Source organism: Myxocyprinus asiaticus, chromosome 25 (assembly GCF_019703515.2).
Source record: "Myxocyprinus asiaticus isolate MX2 ecotype Aquarium Trade chromosome 25, UBuf_Myxa_2, whole genome shotgun sequence".
Classification (NCBI taxonomy): domain Eukaryota; kingdom Metazoa; phylum Chordata; class Actinopteri; order Cypriniformes; family Catostomidae; genus Myxocyprinus; species Myxocyprinus asiaticus.
Window position 1 is genome coordinate 44,457,562 of NC_059368.1, and position 14,687 is coordinate 44,472,248.

The 14,687-nt window shown below is 38.0% G+C and overlaps 2 long non-coding RNA genes across 3 annotated transcripts in view; both read left to right on the top strand.

The window, feature by feature from the left end:
• The window catches only part of LOC127415895 (uncharacterized), a 48,271-nt gene that overhangs the window by 11,678 nt on the left and 21,906 nt on the right, over positions 1 to 14,687 (top strand). The window lies entirely within an intron of this gene.
• On the top strand, positions 4,542 to 7,174 carry LOC127415887 (uncharacterized). 2 transcript variants are annotated; one of them, XR_007893002.1, is made up of 5 exons: positions 4,542 to 4,943; positions 5,462 to 5,652; positions 6,495 to 6,587; positions 6,828 to 6,864; positions 7,037 to 7,174. It is a non-coding gene; the product is annotated as an uncharacterized LOC127415887 (long non-coding RNA). The 2 variants fall into 2 exon arrangements; XR_007893001.1 differs by having other exon boundaries at positions 4,556 to 4,943; positions 6,551 to 6,587.

Consider the following 14,687-nt stretch of genomic DNA (forward strand, 5'->3'; position numbering starts at 1 on the left):
ACCTTTGTATGAAATCTTCAGTTCTTTGGCAATTTCAAGCATTGTATAGCCTTCATTCCTCAAAACAATGATTGACTGATGAGTTTCTAGAGAAAGCTGTTTCTTTTTTGCCATTTTTGAACTAATATTGACCTGAAGACATGCCAGTCTATCGCATACTGTGGCAACTCAAAAACAAACACAAAGACAATGTTAAGCTTCATTTAATGAACCAAATAGCTTTCAACTGTGTTTGATATAATGGGAAGTGATTTTCTAGTACCAAATTAGCAATTTAGCATGATTACTCAAGGATGAGTAGTGGAGTTTGGTACCCCCTTCAGGCGAACAATTCCAGTCGTTGCATTTATAAAATGTAATATTTAAAAGTCTGGTTTTCCACCGTTGAAAGTTCCCCCTGAACTTGTATAGCAGAATACGGTGTAACACCGCTGCCGCTGTTTATCTCTTGTCTCGGCAGGTGTAAACACTTCTTGTTTTACAATCTGCCCCTAACTGACTGGCAGTATTAAAATAGTCAGCATTTGACTGATACTAAACAGTACTACTAATCTTTATTTAGCTATTTATTGTATTTTTATTTATACTTTATTTTCTCAGTGTTCATTTCTAGAATTTGTTGACAATGTATAATAATAATGTCAAATATTCTTTGATAAAAATATTTAAGAAAGCAGCCTCTGAGTACCTTTGCATAGTCATATCGGTGCAAAATCGGTGAAAAATCCACATAGAAAAGGTCTGTTTTTATTCCAGCTCAAAAATGAACTATATCGGCCACCATATTGGTAATTGGTTAATTTCCCCCCTCTAAAATCGGTATCGGTCTCAAAAATCCCATATCGGTCAGGGGCTACTCTATTACCACCAGGTTGCGCCGCAAAAAATCACAAACATAAAGTTGTGGAAATTGGACAAAAGTTTTAGCCTCACACCATTACATCCTTCACGGTCGCCATCTTGCCTGGCCTCTGCATTTTTTTTAACCCAGAACTGTCAAAATAAAATTACAACAGACAATCCCCCTTGCAAAAATTCATTTCAGGGAGGTAGCTCCACCACCCCCACAACGCCATCTCACTGAATTCTGTCTTAATGTGATGCACCATGCTGAATGCACTTTCCACATCACAGTTAGAATTTGGCAGCACCAAAAGCAGCTTCATCAACTGGCAGAGCTCTTTGAATCCGAACTGCCCTGTGCTCACAGATTTTACTTTGGACAGCTTCCCCCAGAACTCATCAACTGGCAAACTTTTGTAGTTTGGCACCAGTCCTTCAAATTTAGTTGAAACATAATCCAGGACTTCCAAGTGGAGCTGTTCTCTGGCATCTGCCTTGATCACATTTGGAAATCTCTCTGCCAAAGTCAAAATCTGCTCTGAATTCACCTTATCTTGGCTCTCTATATTGACCACTGACAGATTTTTCAAGATTTGGTCTCTCATTGGGAACTTCTCCAAGATTTTTTGAAAGCTCCTGACATAGAATGCTCTGGCATCTTTGAAGAACTGCTGTGTCTTGTAAGGGGGCATCTCTTGTGTTTCCTCGCTTAGCAACTGCCTCCTTGCCAGGTAGCCAATAAAAAGCTCTTAATCTGGGTGGTGAATTTCAGGGTTGCTCACATCTATCTCCTGAATGTTCTGTTCTCTCAATACCTTTGGCTCAATAAATCTGCTTGCTATGTCATGCAGGAGCTCTTTTATGCTCTGATCCAACTTGAAGAGGACAGGTGCCTTGTTTTGAAAAATCAAATTGAATTTGTCTAAACATTGTGTGACATTATGGAGAAAGCATGTGTATATTTTCATTTAGGGGTCTTTCAGCCTCTTCTGAATATGAGATGACTTCTGATTCTCACTCTTTGACTCAAAATATGAAATAAAGGCTGGCCAATGGTGAAGCAGATGGTCCAAACCTTTTCCTAAAGAAAGTCAGCATGTAGGACAATGCTTTTGTACTCTCTGCTGGGCAACATTGCAGAACTCTTGAAACTGTTTTAGGTCTTCTCTTCGTTTGGAACTTTTCTCAAAATAGTAATAGATGTCAATGAGCAGTTCTTCAGGTGACAATAAGAGCTCCTTAGCAGCAGTTTTGGCACAAATGTTGACCAGGTGCTTGGACAGCCAACGCTGTAAATATGAGGGGCCTATGCTTTCACTCTTGATAAGAAAGAGTTGTTTTTGCCAATCATCACGTTGCAGTTGTCACTGCTAAATCCAACACAATTAGACCATTCAAGGCCTTTGTCATGCATGGATGATGCAATGCAGTTGAATATGTTTTCAGCTTTGGCATCATTGCACACTGGCATGTCTACAAATCCAACTGTTATCTTATCCTGTGTTTCATTATAGTACCTGGCTAAAATGGCACATTCCATCTCAAACATGATATTGTTGCTTTCGTCTACCAAAATACTGTATGGCCTTTTTTCTGTCCGGATGAACTTGTACAGATCCTCTGAACAAGGTTCCAGTGCCATGTTCACAATAGCTGCTGTTTTGGTTGATGAGCAGGCATAGTTTTTTGCCATTTCTGAATCTGGAAACATTTTCCTGAATAACTTGCCTGTGTGCTTAAACACCTGGAATGGCAGGTTATGCTCAACAATGAAAGATGTAAAGTACACCTCAGCTCTAGTGACCTTCTCTGTCAGACTTTGGTTTTCTGCTGAAAAGAACTGTGAAATACTTGAGCAGCCTTCTCTGCACGTAGCCTCCCTAATATGTTGTGGTCCCTAAAAGAAATAAAAGCATAAGGTGTATCCTTATTATATTGTCTTACGTAATACTTTGTTTAGTGATTTTATCTAATCTGTAAACCAAGTTGGATATATGCAGAAATTGTGACATTCAAATATGTACTTAATATGTACCATTATATTATATTATTCAACTCATGGAGACGTTTTTTTAATTTTTATTCTATTACAACTTTGAGCAAGTCTACAGGGAGTTTGGCATCATCACGTAGGACATCAATAGAGTAGATCGTTAGTAGCTAGCCAGCTAGTTTAAATAATGTTAGCTATGCTAATGAACAAATGACACCTGTTAAACTCACCTCAACATGTCTTTTACAATCATTTAACCCACTATGGGCTATCGAAAATTAGTTGTTGCAAACAGTGCAGTGAGCAAAACTGTCATTATTTTTGATCCCTATTAAGCAGGGGTACACTTTAGTGTGCATCTTGTATTTTCTTTTTTTTTGGACACTCTGCCATAGTGCTGCCGGACACTACAGAGTTACTGAACTACAATGGTACACTGAACTGATGGATGAACTGAAGAGAGAGAGAGAAAGAGAGAAAGAGAGAGAGAGAGAGAGGTCCACTGTAAAGTCCGCCCACAGAGAAAACTGATAGGTCTAGTTAGCAGAAAGAGAGACCAATCAAGATACGCTCTCTGTCACTTGCTCTCTCCGTCTCTCCAAAACCCATCTATTATTAGAAATTCTTGGTCTCGCTCGCTCTCAAAAAAATCAATTTCCGGGATATTGTATATAATAGTGATGGGAAGATCGGATCATTTTACTGACTTGAATCTTTGAGTCTCGTTCAGCAAAATGAACAAATCTTTTTTCAAGTCATTTAGTTCATTTGAGCAGAATTAAATTAAAATGTTACATTTCTCTTTTTTAAATGCTTTAAGGATTGAAATAAAATTGTAAAATAATTTTTAAATGCCTCAAAAGATGGAGAAACTTTAACAAATCTGCATTTGTGTAAATAAAACTTGGCTTCATTCAACATATTATTACACAAAAATTCAACCTCTTTGTTTTGCATAAAGACACCAAATTTAACAATGTGATAGTCAAATTGTTCTGAAGTGTATTTCTTTCATTTTAGGTAACAAAGGAAATGATAAATATCTAGTTCTAACTTTGATAGTGTCAGCTTTTGAAAACCTTTGAGATAAAACCTTTCTTTTAACAGGAAGAGGAAAATATTCTTTCGTAATTAGTGATCTCAAAACCTTGTTATTACATTTATCATCCAAGAAATTATAATTGTCAATCAACAAATCAACAGATGTAGGTATTACAGAAGAATATTGTAATATACCTTTAATTAGATTCCACAAAGCTACAGGAATAGCTTTGACAACTAAAGAATACTGTCTATATGAACAATACAAATTAAATGTTATCTTAAAATTATTGTAATTTAACATATTATCATCTTCATCCATTAAATGGATTACAGCCCAAACTCCTTTTTCCAACCAGTCTTTATGAAAGAAAGATTTCCTCTGATGTAAAATACACCTGTTATTCCAAATCATCGCATTATGTGGAGTAAAATTATGCTTATACAGCATTTTCCAATATAGTAACACCTGCATATGAAAATCAGATAACTTAAAAGGCAATTCTAATCATTTTTGTTTCCTGACTGTCACGTGACAAAAGAACGAACGACTCGGACCAAAAGAGTTGAAAGGTGAACTAATTTCTGTTTTCTATGCGGTTTTCACGTAAAAAATGAACGGAGGTTGCGCAGTGCGCATGCGCGGCCAGCACAAAATGAACGAATCACTCTCTGAGACTACTCGTTCTTTTGAGTCACATAAAAGATTCGTTCAAAATGATCGAATCGCTCATGAACGACCCATCACTAGTATATAATTTGCGGGCGTCAGGGAACCGCTATCAATATGCGGGAGACTCCCGGAACTTCCGGGAAAGGTGGGATGTCTGGGACAAGCATGTACTTTAGAGAGTCAAGCTAAAATAGAACAAGATATTTGCAAAAACTGAAAATAAACAATGAGGTGTCATTAACGGATCCTTTACATAAGACTCTAATACTTAGACTAACTCAACAAATTTCCTCAAAGTACATCAATGTTTACCTGAAGAGACTTATCCAGATGCGAGGGAGGCGATGAAAGTGCGTAGTAGTTTAGATGATGCATTGTTTCCTCAGCAAAAAGGTAGGAAATATTGGATTGCTCCTGTTATAATCAATGAAGCTGTAAGCGCATGACTTGCAGACAAGGTAGTTTTTATTATTATTATTATTATTATAAGGAAACTTTCATTGTCTCTCTTTCTTCTATGCTAACACCTTTACTACTCCAGCTACTCTGAGAACTCGGAAGTGCAATACTGCAGATATTGTTGACTTGTGTGACAAATAGCTTATGTTCCTCATTTTCTTTGGATAATAGCGTCTGCTAAATGACTAAATGTAAATGACTTGTGGAGCTTCATTCATTATAATAGAGAGATCTATAGAGCCCGTAATGAAATAATCTGATTTAACTAGCCAGCTAAACTCTACCTCTCAAACTTACAATTATTTGGCATATTTTTTTTGTTCACCTACCAGAGAAAAGATGTAAAGACCTACTGTGAGTTCCGAGATTGTTCATTGATGGTATATGCCTGTTCAAGCCGTCAGTCCGCATTATTTCAACTGCACTGTTTAAAAAATTGTATTTAATTGCAGAGTTCCTGGTAATCAACTACACTACCCATGATCCAGCAGAGAAAGATCCACCAATCAGAGAAGTTCAGCCAGGAAAGCCCGCCAGAAATCATATCCACCTTTTTCCTGAACTCGGAAGTGTTCTACGATTCGACTGTTTTCAATTTCCTGTCTCCAGTGTTTTCTCACCCATTGGGATAAATGCTTAGAAGGTAATGTAATGTTTAAGGTATTCCATTTGTAAAAATTGTCAAAAAAACATGCCGATACTTCACAGAGTCGAGATGACCGTTTTTTTCAGACAGCGCCTCACCTGAGTGTGTTGATGACGTGGAGATGGTCGGAGATAAGTTACGTTGGTATTATTAATTATTATGAGTTATGACAACCAACAACTGAACATGTTGAGCCTAAAATTAATTTTTACACCAGGTAACACTTAAATGGTGGTTGTTCTCCTCTGGATTGCTCGTTTTGGCAGTTTTTACTTGGCGTCTCGAGACCAGAAACAGAAAACAGGCGATTAGAATCATGGCGCCGCCCAGTGGTTGCTCAGGAAAACAGTGGATAGTATTGAGATAACAACCTTTGCGGTTCTATCATTGGAGAGAGCGTAATGGCTGTAATGGTCAACTAGCATTTTACAACAGTTTGATGATGCTATTCAAATGAATGGAGAGAGCTGTAAACTGACACCTTCCGGTTGTAAAGTCGTTACTAATTTAAAATCTGTGACTTCTCTTATAAAACAGCAATTTTATAATAGTTCACTCCAAAAGGATTGTTTAGGGTAAAACATGTTGAAGATTAGTGGACAGACAGTTAATTCATTAAATGATGAGCTGTTTCCTCGAAGCATTTATTCAGCTTAGTGAAGCATCTCCTCCATAGACATCTATTCAAAAAGAACAGCCTCTTGTCTCCTTGCTAGTGTACCACCAGAGAATGTCTATGGGACGCTAATCTATGCTAACCTTGTAGGCACTTCCGTACTGTGAATGGCACAAATGAATCGGTCTCTCTTTACTCTTTAACCACTTATATATTTGTATAGATGAAGCAGGCTACAGAGCTGAAATATTCTTCTAAAAATCTTCATGTGTTCTACAGAAGAAAGAAAGTCATACACATCAGAGATGGCATGAGGGTGAGTAAATGAGAATTTTCATTTTTGGGTGAACTACCCCTTTAAATATTGATCTGTTTATCACCCACACCTATCATATTACTTCTTTAGACATGGATTTAACCACTGGAGTCGTATGGATTACCTTTATGTTGACTAAGTACTTTTTGGAGCTTCAAAGTTTTAATCACCATTCACTTGCCTTGTATGGACCTACAGAGCTGAAATATTCTTCTAAAAATCTTTGTTTGTGTTCTGCAGATGAAAGAAAGTCATACACATCTGGGTTGACATGAGGGTGAGGAAATGAGAGAATTTTTGGATCTTTCCCTTTAAATAGTACTTCTTTCTTATACTGTTAAAATATAACTAAATACTTGCCACTACTGCAAATGAGGTATGAATGTTTGAAATGATGCTGTGATAGCATAAAATAATTCAGTTTATGATGTGACCTGTGATTGGTGCAGGTGTTTCACTGTGTGCACTGAGTGTCCTGCACAACTCAATAATGAAGTCATGAAGGGGAGCCCAGGACACACGTCCCCCGAATCCACTTCATCCCAACAATCTCGACCTGCTTCCAGCCAGCCTTCATAATCTTCATCAGTAATAATCATCTTCTTCACACACCCCAAAGGAACAACTCTGCCAAAGGAAACATGGACGTCAAGATGGACACAGCACTTTTACCACAGTTCTGAGGGCACAGAGCAGTTTGTTGCCCTTAGAAAGTTTACATTTCCTTAAAGGGATAGTTCACCCATAACTGAACAAAGACATACACTTTTTATATATATAATTGTATTTTATTTGCACCACACCCCTTTTTTTCCACGTTGCACATTTTATTTCTTTGCACCAGTTGCTATGTTTCCCTTAATAATATACTGCATTTATAACAAATGCAATAGCCTTAATTATCACCACTCCCACTGTCAACTTGTCTTCCGCACGGTGCCTCCCAGTTGTGTTGTCACAGCTCTCATCTTCTTTTTCAAGATGGGTGGAGGGTGTGGAATAGCTCTCTTCTGAGGGCAACTCAGAGCACTCTGGTGTTGAGGGCTCAGCTTAGGTGATTAATGGGTCTTCTTCCTTCACCTCTGCTGGTTCTGAGCACTATGAGCTCTCTAGTTCTTTTGTTGAGGGTTCCAGTGGTAATGGTGCATAGGGCTCCTCAGGGGGTGGTCCTGAGGGTTCCTCTTGTTCATTTTTGGAGGGTTCCCCTGGATCTTGTTTGGAAGACTCCTCTAGGTGTGGTGCGTAGGGCTCCTCGTTTTGTTTTTTGGAGGGCAAAACTGCTTCTATTTCTGCCAGTTCGGAGCCCTCTGGTTGTGTTTCACACTCTGAGCCTTCTTGTTCTGATGTTGAGGGCTCCTCTGGATCATATTTGGGAGGCTCAACCACGGCCTCTACTGCTACCTGTTCTGAGCCCTCTGGTTCTGATATAGAGGGCTCTTTGGAGCCCTCTGATTGTGGTGCACACACTGAGCCCTCTGGTTCCGGTGTGGAGACCTTGGGAACTACACTGGGCTCTGCTGTCCTGTTGTTTTACATTGCTGACACAGAGCTCCAGGTGTACTCTTTCTGCACCACTGCAACATGAAGCGAGAACATCGTTATCAAAAAGGAAGTGAGGAAGAGCAAGACACTCAGAGGACTACATAAACTGTAAAGTGGATCAGCCTATTGCAGAATTCTTCTTCTGACCTGGTCTCTTCCTATGAAGGACCTTGTCTTCCATCTGCTCTTCCATTTCTGCCTCTTCATGGACCTGCTTGAAGGTCTTTGGTCCCGGAGCAGCTCTCCGAGACACCCAGTTTTTCTGAGAGGAGGTGATAACTAAATTAAGACTGTGACCACTTATTTCCATACATTTTTGAAACACACACAACTAGTCGCAGGTCCACAACATCCTGCATCATGAAGCGTATGCAAGATGCCGTTTTCCGCTCTATGATCAGCTCTGCCATCTGGCTGAAGTATTCATCCATCTTTGACTGAAAGTGAAAAAGCAAGAGCATGCCATAAGATTCTTAAGCTTCAAATGAGACAAGTATATGTAAACAGACCACTGTCTATGTGTACATACTCCCTTGTCTGATCCTGGACTGACCTTTGCTTTCTCGATGTCCATGTCCTGGCCCACAGTGGTGAGCAGCTTACAGAAGCACTCGAGTGACTCCTCATTGCAGCTTTGGAGTAGCTTGTGCACACACTCGTGCATGTTGGCCTCTGAGCATCTGCTGTTTCTAGAGCTTACCCATGAACCTAATGTTCCCTAAGGAGCGTCTGTGGGCCTTAATCTTCATCTGCTTCAGCTCTTCCTTCAGCCTTTCCAGATTACCAGCCTGATACAGAGAGAAAAAGAAGAGAGAGAGAGCTGTCAGAAATGATCTTAAGAGACCACTGTGGATGAAGAGTCATGATCTCAGCATAGACAAACCCACACTTCATCTGAAGACAACATCTCAACAGTTCTACTGCTGACTTTGAATACGGAATTAATTTTCAGCTGTGATATTGTAAAAGGGGGGGACTTCTGGTGGTGTGTGATGGAGTAGATGCATTTTTTGAAGCTCTGTCTGATTTACCCTAAATTCCTCACCTAGACTGATTAATTTGTAAAAAAAAAAAACAAAAACAAAAACAAAAAAACAGTAACACTTTAGTTTGTCATTATCCAGGGAACTGTGTTAAAGTTGAACAAAGCTAAAAAAGGCAATGAAAGTGTTGACGAGGAAGAAATAAAGATGACGAAAAGGAACAACAGTGCTAATGGAACTGACGCTAGCATGAGCCCCTCTGCTCCGTCTGTTAGCAACGACGACCTCATGGCCGCTATTAGTTCGTTCAGTGGCAATATGGACAAAAGGTTTAACAATCTTTCAGCCTCACTTTCCACCCTGAAAAACGAATGTTACATGAGTAACTGAAATTGAACAGATGTTAAGCGCACATGAACAGCGAATTGAGGCTCTAGAGAAGCTGTGTGCAAAGCTTACTTCTGAGTCTTCTCAAATACATGCCAAACTCGAGGACTTGGAGTCTGAGCTCACTGCCAAAATATCTGGCTTACTGGCATAAAAGAAAAAAAGGAACAAGGAAAACCTACCTAATTTGTTTGCAACGTTGCTTCCAAAGCTTCTGGAAGAGGAACACAAGTCCATCAGGCACACTGTAATCTAAAGCCGGCTAACAGCGGCAGGCTGAGAGCAATAATTGCCAGGCTTCATCACTATCAGACCAAGGAATTTTTTTTTACGCCTGGCCAGACAAAGTCAACTGCTTTATTACATGGGGACACATGTCGATTTATCCAGATCTGACCATGGATACCTTGAGAAAATGACAGGTGTTCAACAGCATCATAGAGAAATGTAGAGCTGGCGAGATTCATAGTAACTCTGGACAACATCACCGCGACGTACAAGACTGTAGTGAACAATCAGACAAAATTAAATTCCAGGAATCTCAGTTTATTGCATGGCCCATCTCTAACAGTCAAAGTAAGGAAAAGTGGCTCCATTTTGATTGGATTGTGGTGGACAAACACAAACAGTTTCCAAGCAGCCATCAGATAAGCTGCTCAGACAACTGCCAGACACCTCAGAAAGAAGGCCCTGGACCTTCCAACACATTGGAAAGGACTTCTCATTGGTTCACGAGTGGTTTCTTCGCAACCTCTAAAACCCTCCATCCTAAGGGTTGCCCTAAGTTGAGAAGGACTATAAAAATGTCTCAAGACCTCTTGAAGCAGCATTAACTTACCATGTGGCAAAAGCTAAAACAAAGAAGCCACAAAGACAAATCTTTACACACAAACTTTTAAGCCTGAACTGGACACCAACTACAATGCAACTGAAAAACTCCATGTTTGTTCACAGAACTGTTTATGTAAATTGCAGTTGTTAGCACAATAGTTCACACAAATTGGACTATTAAGTTCATAATTTCATTTAGACTCTATGCACTCAGAACAATGCCAAGAGTATTTTGGAAATGGTTTGGAAAGTGAACAACGCATAGGTAAAACTTTAAGGGCAACGATCTAACTGTGTACTTTAAAATATGCAAATGAGTTCCACGTGATACTGTTTCCAGTGTTTTATAGTGCAGCATTTGCTGTATCAAATAAACTTTGTGTAAATGCACCTTTTCAATTGCTTTTTTGTGATGATGGCTGGTGCCCTTAAAAAAATAAATAGGTGCATGACACCCCTGGCCCCATACACCGTTTTCGCTCAGCATGTAAACACCTTCACAGGTGCCCTTTCCTGCGTGCATTTTACGTCAAAAAACAGAATTTACCCTTATATAAAATTTCACGTAAATTTGGGTTTCTTGCATTGTCTGTTTGATTGATTGAATAAGCTGATTTTTTTGTAGTTACAGGGCAAAAGACTCTCTCGCCTAAATTTTGTCGCAGTTCGCAATAGTGCAGCTACAGAGCTGGCCATCTCTCTTCCTCTCATTATGACCTGCACTTTTTGGTTGCATTTACGAAACATCAAATGGCAAACGAAACGTTCCAAAAGTGAAAGGAAACAAGGCTATTCCTGCTACCCGGACCATTTATCAGCATGAGCGCAGAGCAGGTTTTACTCGCGGATCGATCTCAACCACGCAGAACCAATGAGAAGCACGATATGGGACGTGGAACCAACTTGAATTTGCCACAGAATTTTCTGTTGCAAAACTCCAAATGTCTCTGTGATGAAACTAGTAAAAAGCCATAATAATCAGTGTGACAATCTAAACACCAGTGTTTAGGAAAACGAAGAAAACACTGCCATGCACAGACAAAACATGGGAAGGCTTTTTAACCCACACATCACAATCCTTACTTAAATTAACTCTGAATTTACTAAGTAACACTAACTGAAGCCTAGCTGTTCAGGTTGTAGTCCAAAAACCCAGAAGGCAATTTTTCAAGCCATTGGTCCCCTTTGGATTTTATAATGGTAGTTTTGGATTTATGAGTAAAATAAGATCTGTAGTAAACATTACCTGAAGATACTTGGGTGTTTTGTTCTACAACATAATTATTCACAGTCATACCTCGGACGTGAATTCTGAAGCCACCGTGTTTTAAAAAAAAAGTTATGTTGCTAGCAAGTTGTTAGATAAGGACTACAGCGGCCTTCTCTTTTGTTAGGCACGTTCACTCACATGCTTGTGGTATTTGAATTCCTTACCTAGCAACTTGTCAACAAATTTTTTTTGTTTTTTTTTTTAAATACAGTGGCTTCAAAACTCATGTATAACTGTGTCATTTATGTTGTAGAACAAAATGTCCAAGTGGCTTCAAGTAATGTTTAACACACACCTTATTTTAGTCATAAATCCAAAAGGCCATTATGTTTGTGTAGATCAGCCTCTTACACATCCAAGTTATTATATATTTGGGTTAACAAGTTGTCCTCCCTGGTTTGGGTATGAATTAAACCTTGGTTTGGTTATTAAACCTTACCTTATTGAGTGAAAGGGAGAAAAAAAATGAATTCTCTCAACATTTTTGGCAGAGAATATGCTATCAATACCACATTGCCTTTGGTATTGGAACCAGGCTTTGTGAGATTGTCAGAATATCTAAAACACAATAAAAGCAAAATCTCTTTTTTTTATTTTTATTTGTGGTCTTTACACATGTAATGGTCTTTCAGCATGTTGTGCAGATTTATGTTGTTTTTAAGAATCAAATTAGACCAAAATGAAGTTTCAAATGTTCTTGAGGAGCTTTTTCATGTTGTCCTGCCAATTATATCTCAAGAAAATACAGTATGAGCAGCTGCTTTCTTTACTCTGGTAGTTCTTACAGCATCGCTTCACCTCCCCATCTCCACCTTTTATATTTCAATTATTATTTCAAAATAGTTTTTCTATTCCTGTCTTTAGTCAGATTATACAGGGGGGGATCTCAGAGCTCAAGCCCTGTCATATGCTCGAGCCCCTCCATTATGGACAGCATGCCAAATAAGTTTACCTTAATATGACTGACTATATGAACCAGCCAACTTGTGAAACATTTTACATTACAATTAGCCCCCAACACATACTGTTCCTCATGAAATGGCATAATGGGGCTTAAGGCCCCTCAAGATTAAAAAAAAAAAAAAAGAAAAGAAAAGTCCCTTGGATGTCACGTGACAACAGAGACACGTACAGCTCTTTTCTAAATACCTGTAGTACTGCAATAAATTGTTTTGCATAAGTGAGGAATGGATTTGTTGCGATGGATGTGCGTTAGCTTATACTGACTGCTCCAGTTACAATGTAGATTTATTTGTGAAGTACACAAGAACTAAAATGGTTGCTCTAAGAGAAACACTGTCCATTAAATAACTGTAGAAAAATGCAAGTTGTTATGAAATGTGAGAAATTATGAAATGCCAAAGAGTGATTTAAAATTAATCAGTAATGAAATGAATCAGGAAAAGAACATCTTTTGCCAAAGTTATGTCCCAAACCTTTTTAACATTCATTTCGTACACAAATTATGCTTCTCCGTCAACATTATTTTTTTTCTTTTTGTAATACACTTAAAATAAAAAAGACCAGATAAAAACATATTTCCCTTAAGTGTGAATCACAGGCGAGTACAGATTCTTAAGACAAAAATAAGCATAAAAGACCCCAAAAATTACACAAAACGTAGGATGTGAAATTATCCAGGCTGTGTGACTTATCTAATGACAAACACATATCAGCAAAAGCAAGTTCCTCACTTGCTAAATTTGCATTATTAAAGATAAAAATGTTTTAAATCGTTTGTGGGACAAACTTGCCAATTACTTCAAAAAGGGCATGTAATCTGAAACTGAGGAAGAGAATGAAGAGGATTAATTTATCATCAAAACACTTTACACCATTAATTATTAAAGTCTTAATAGCATTACTTTTTTCTCTGCTTCTGTCCATTGATCTAAATATATGCCTCTCTAGCTTTACTCATTTAAATCTAATCTAAATTATAACTGTAAAGATCCTTTTTTAATTGATCTCTTATTTATATTTATCATTCAACCTGAAAATGACTTTAATACCTCTGTGTAACACAAAAGGAGATGTTTGACAACTAGGGGCTGCACAACTTGGACAAAAAGTCATATTGCGATTATTTTGAAAAGTATTGCAATTTGAATTGTGATATGATGAACAAAAAACTAGTACGTGATTCATTTTGACCTAAATTTGGTAATGCTCATGTTCTACTGCCAATAAAAAGACTTGGGCTACTCTTTGAGGGTTCACACTTGAGTCCTCTTAAAAAGAACCAAATTCAGACATTTTTCACTTCAGCCACAAACAAACAAACAAACAAAATAAATAGAAAAGTGAAACAAAGAGAAAGAAAAAACTCTGTCTTAGTTTTCACATTGTACCTGTCCACTGTGCACCTGTCTCAACCCACTATTCATCATCATCATTTTTAGAACCCAGTCAACCTGAATAACATATTATTGTAATAATATAATTTTATATGGATTTATTATTTATTATAGCAAAAAGATCATATTTCTGTAATGCACAAGGCATTGCTATTTGTCTGGTAGTTGGCGGAAAACTGATTGAAGTTTGTGTGTAGCTGAATTCACAACAGTTGTTTAATGTGCTCCTCATTTTATCTACTTCCTGCACCATGGGGTTTATTATTTGTATAAACATGTAGTGGCCAAACATATTTGGAATTATGCAAAAGTGAAATTCAAGTAAATCTGTAGCACTTAAAGGACTCATCATTTTATTATCTTGTCTGAGGTTCACTTATAATGTTAGTAAAGTTTTGTTCTGTTTTTGAACCAAAACAGTCATAATTTAGTAATGTATAATAATTTTCCACCCTGTCTCTGGCCCTCTGTCTGAAACGCTCGGTTTTAAGTAGTGGTGCACCGATCAGGAAATTTGAGGCCGATACGATCTCCGATTTTTTTAACACTAAGATCGACCGATACCTATACAGATTTTTTTTAAAGTGCCCTTTGCCACACTTTTAAAAGTTATATTGTGCAGTTATACGTTTATGCCCCACACAATTAAATTACAGTAACACTTTACAAAAAGGTTCCATTTGTTAACATTATTTAACAATATTACTGTAGTTTACATGAACTAATGAAC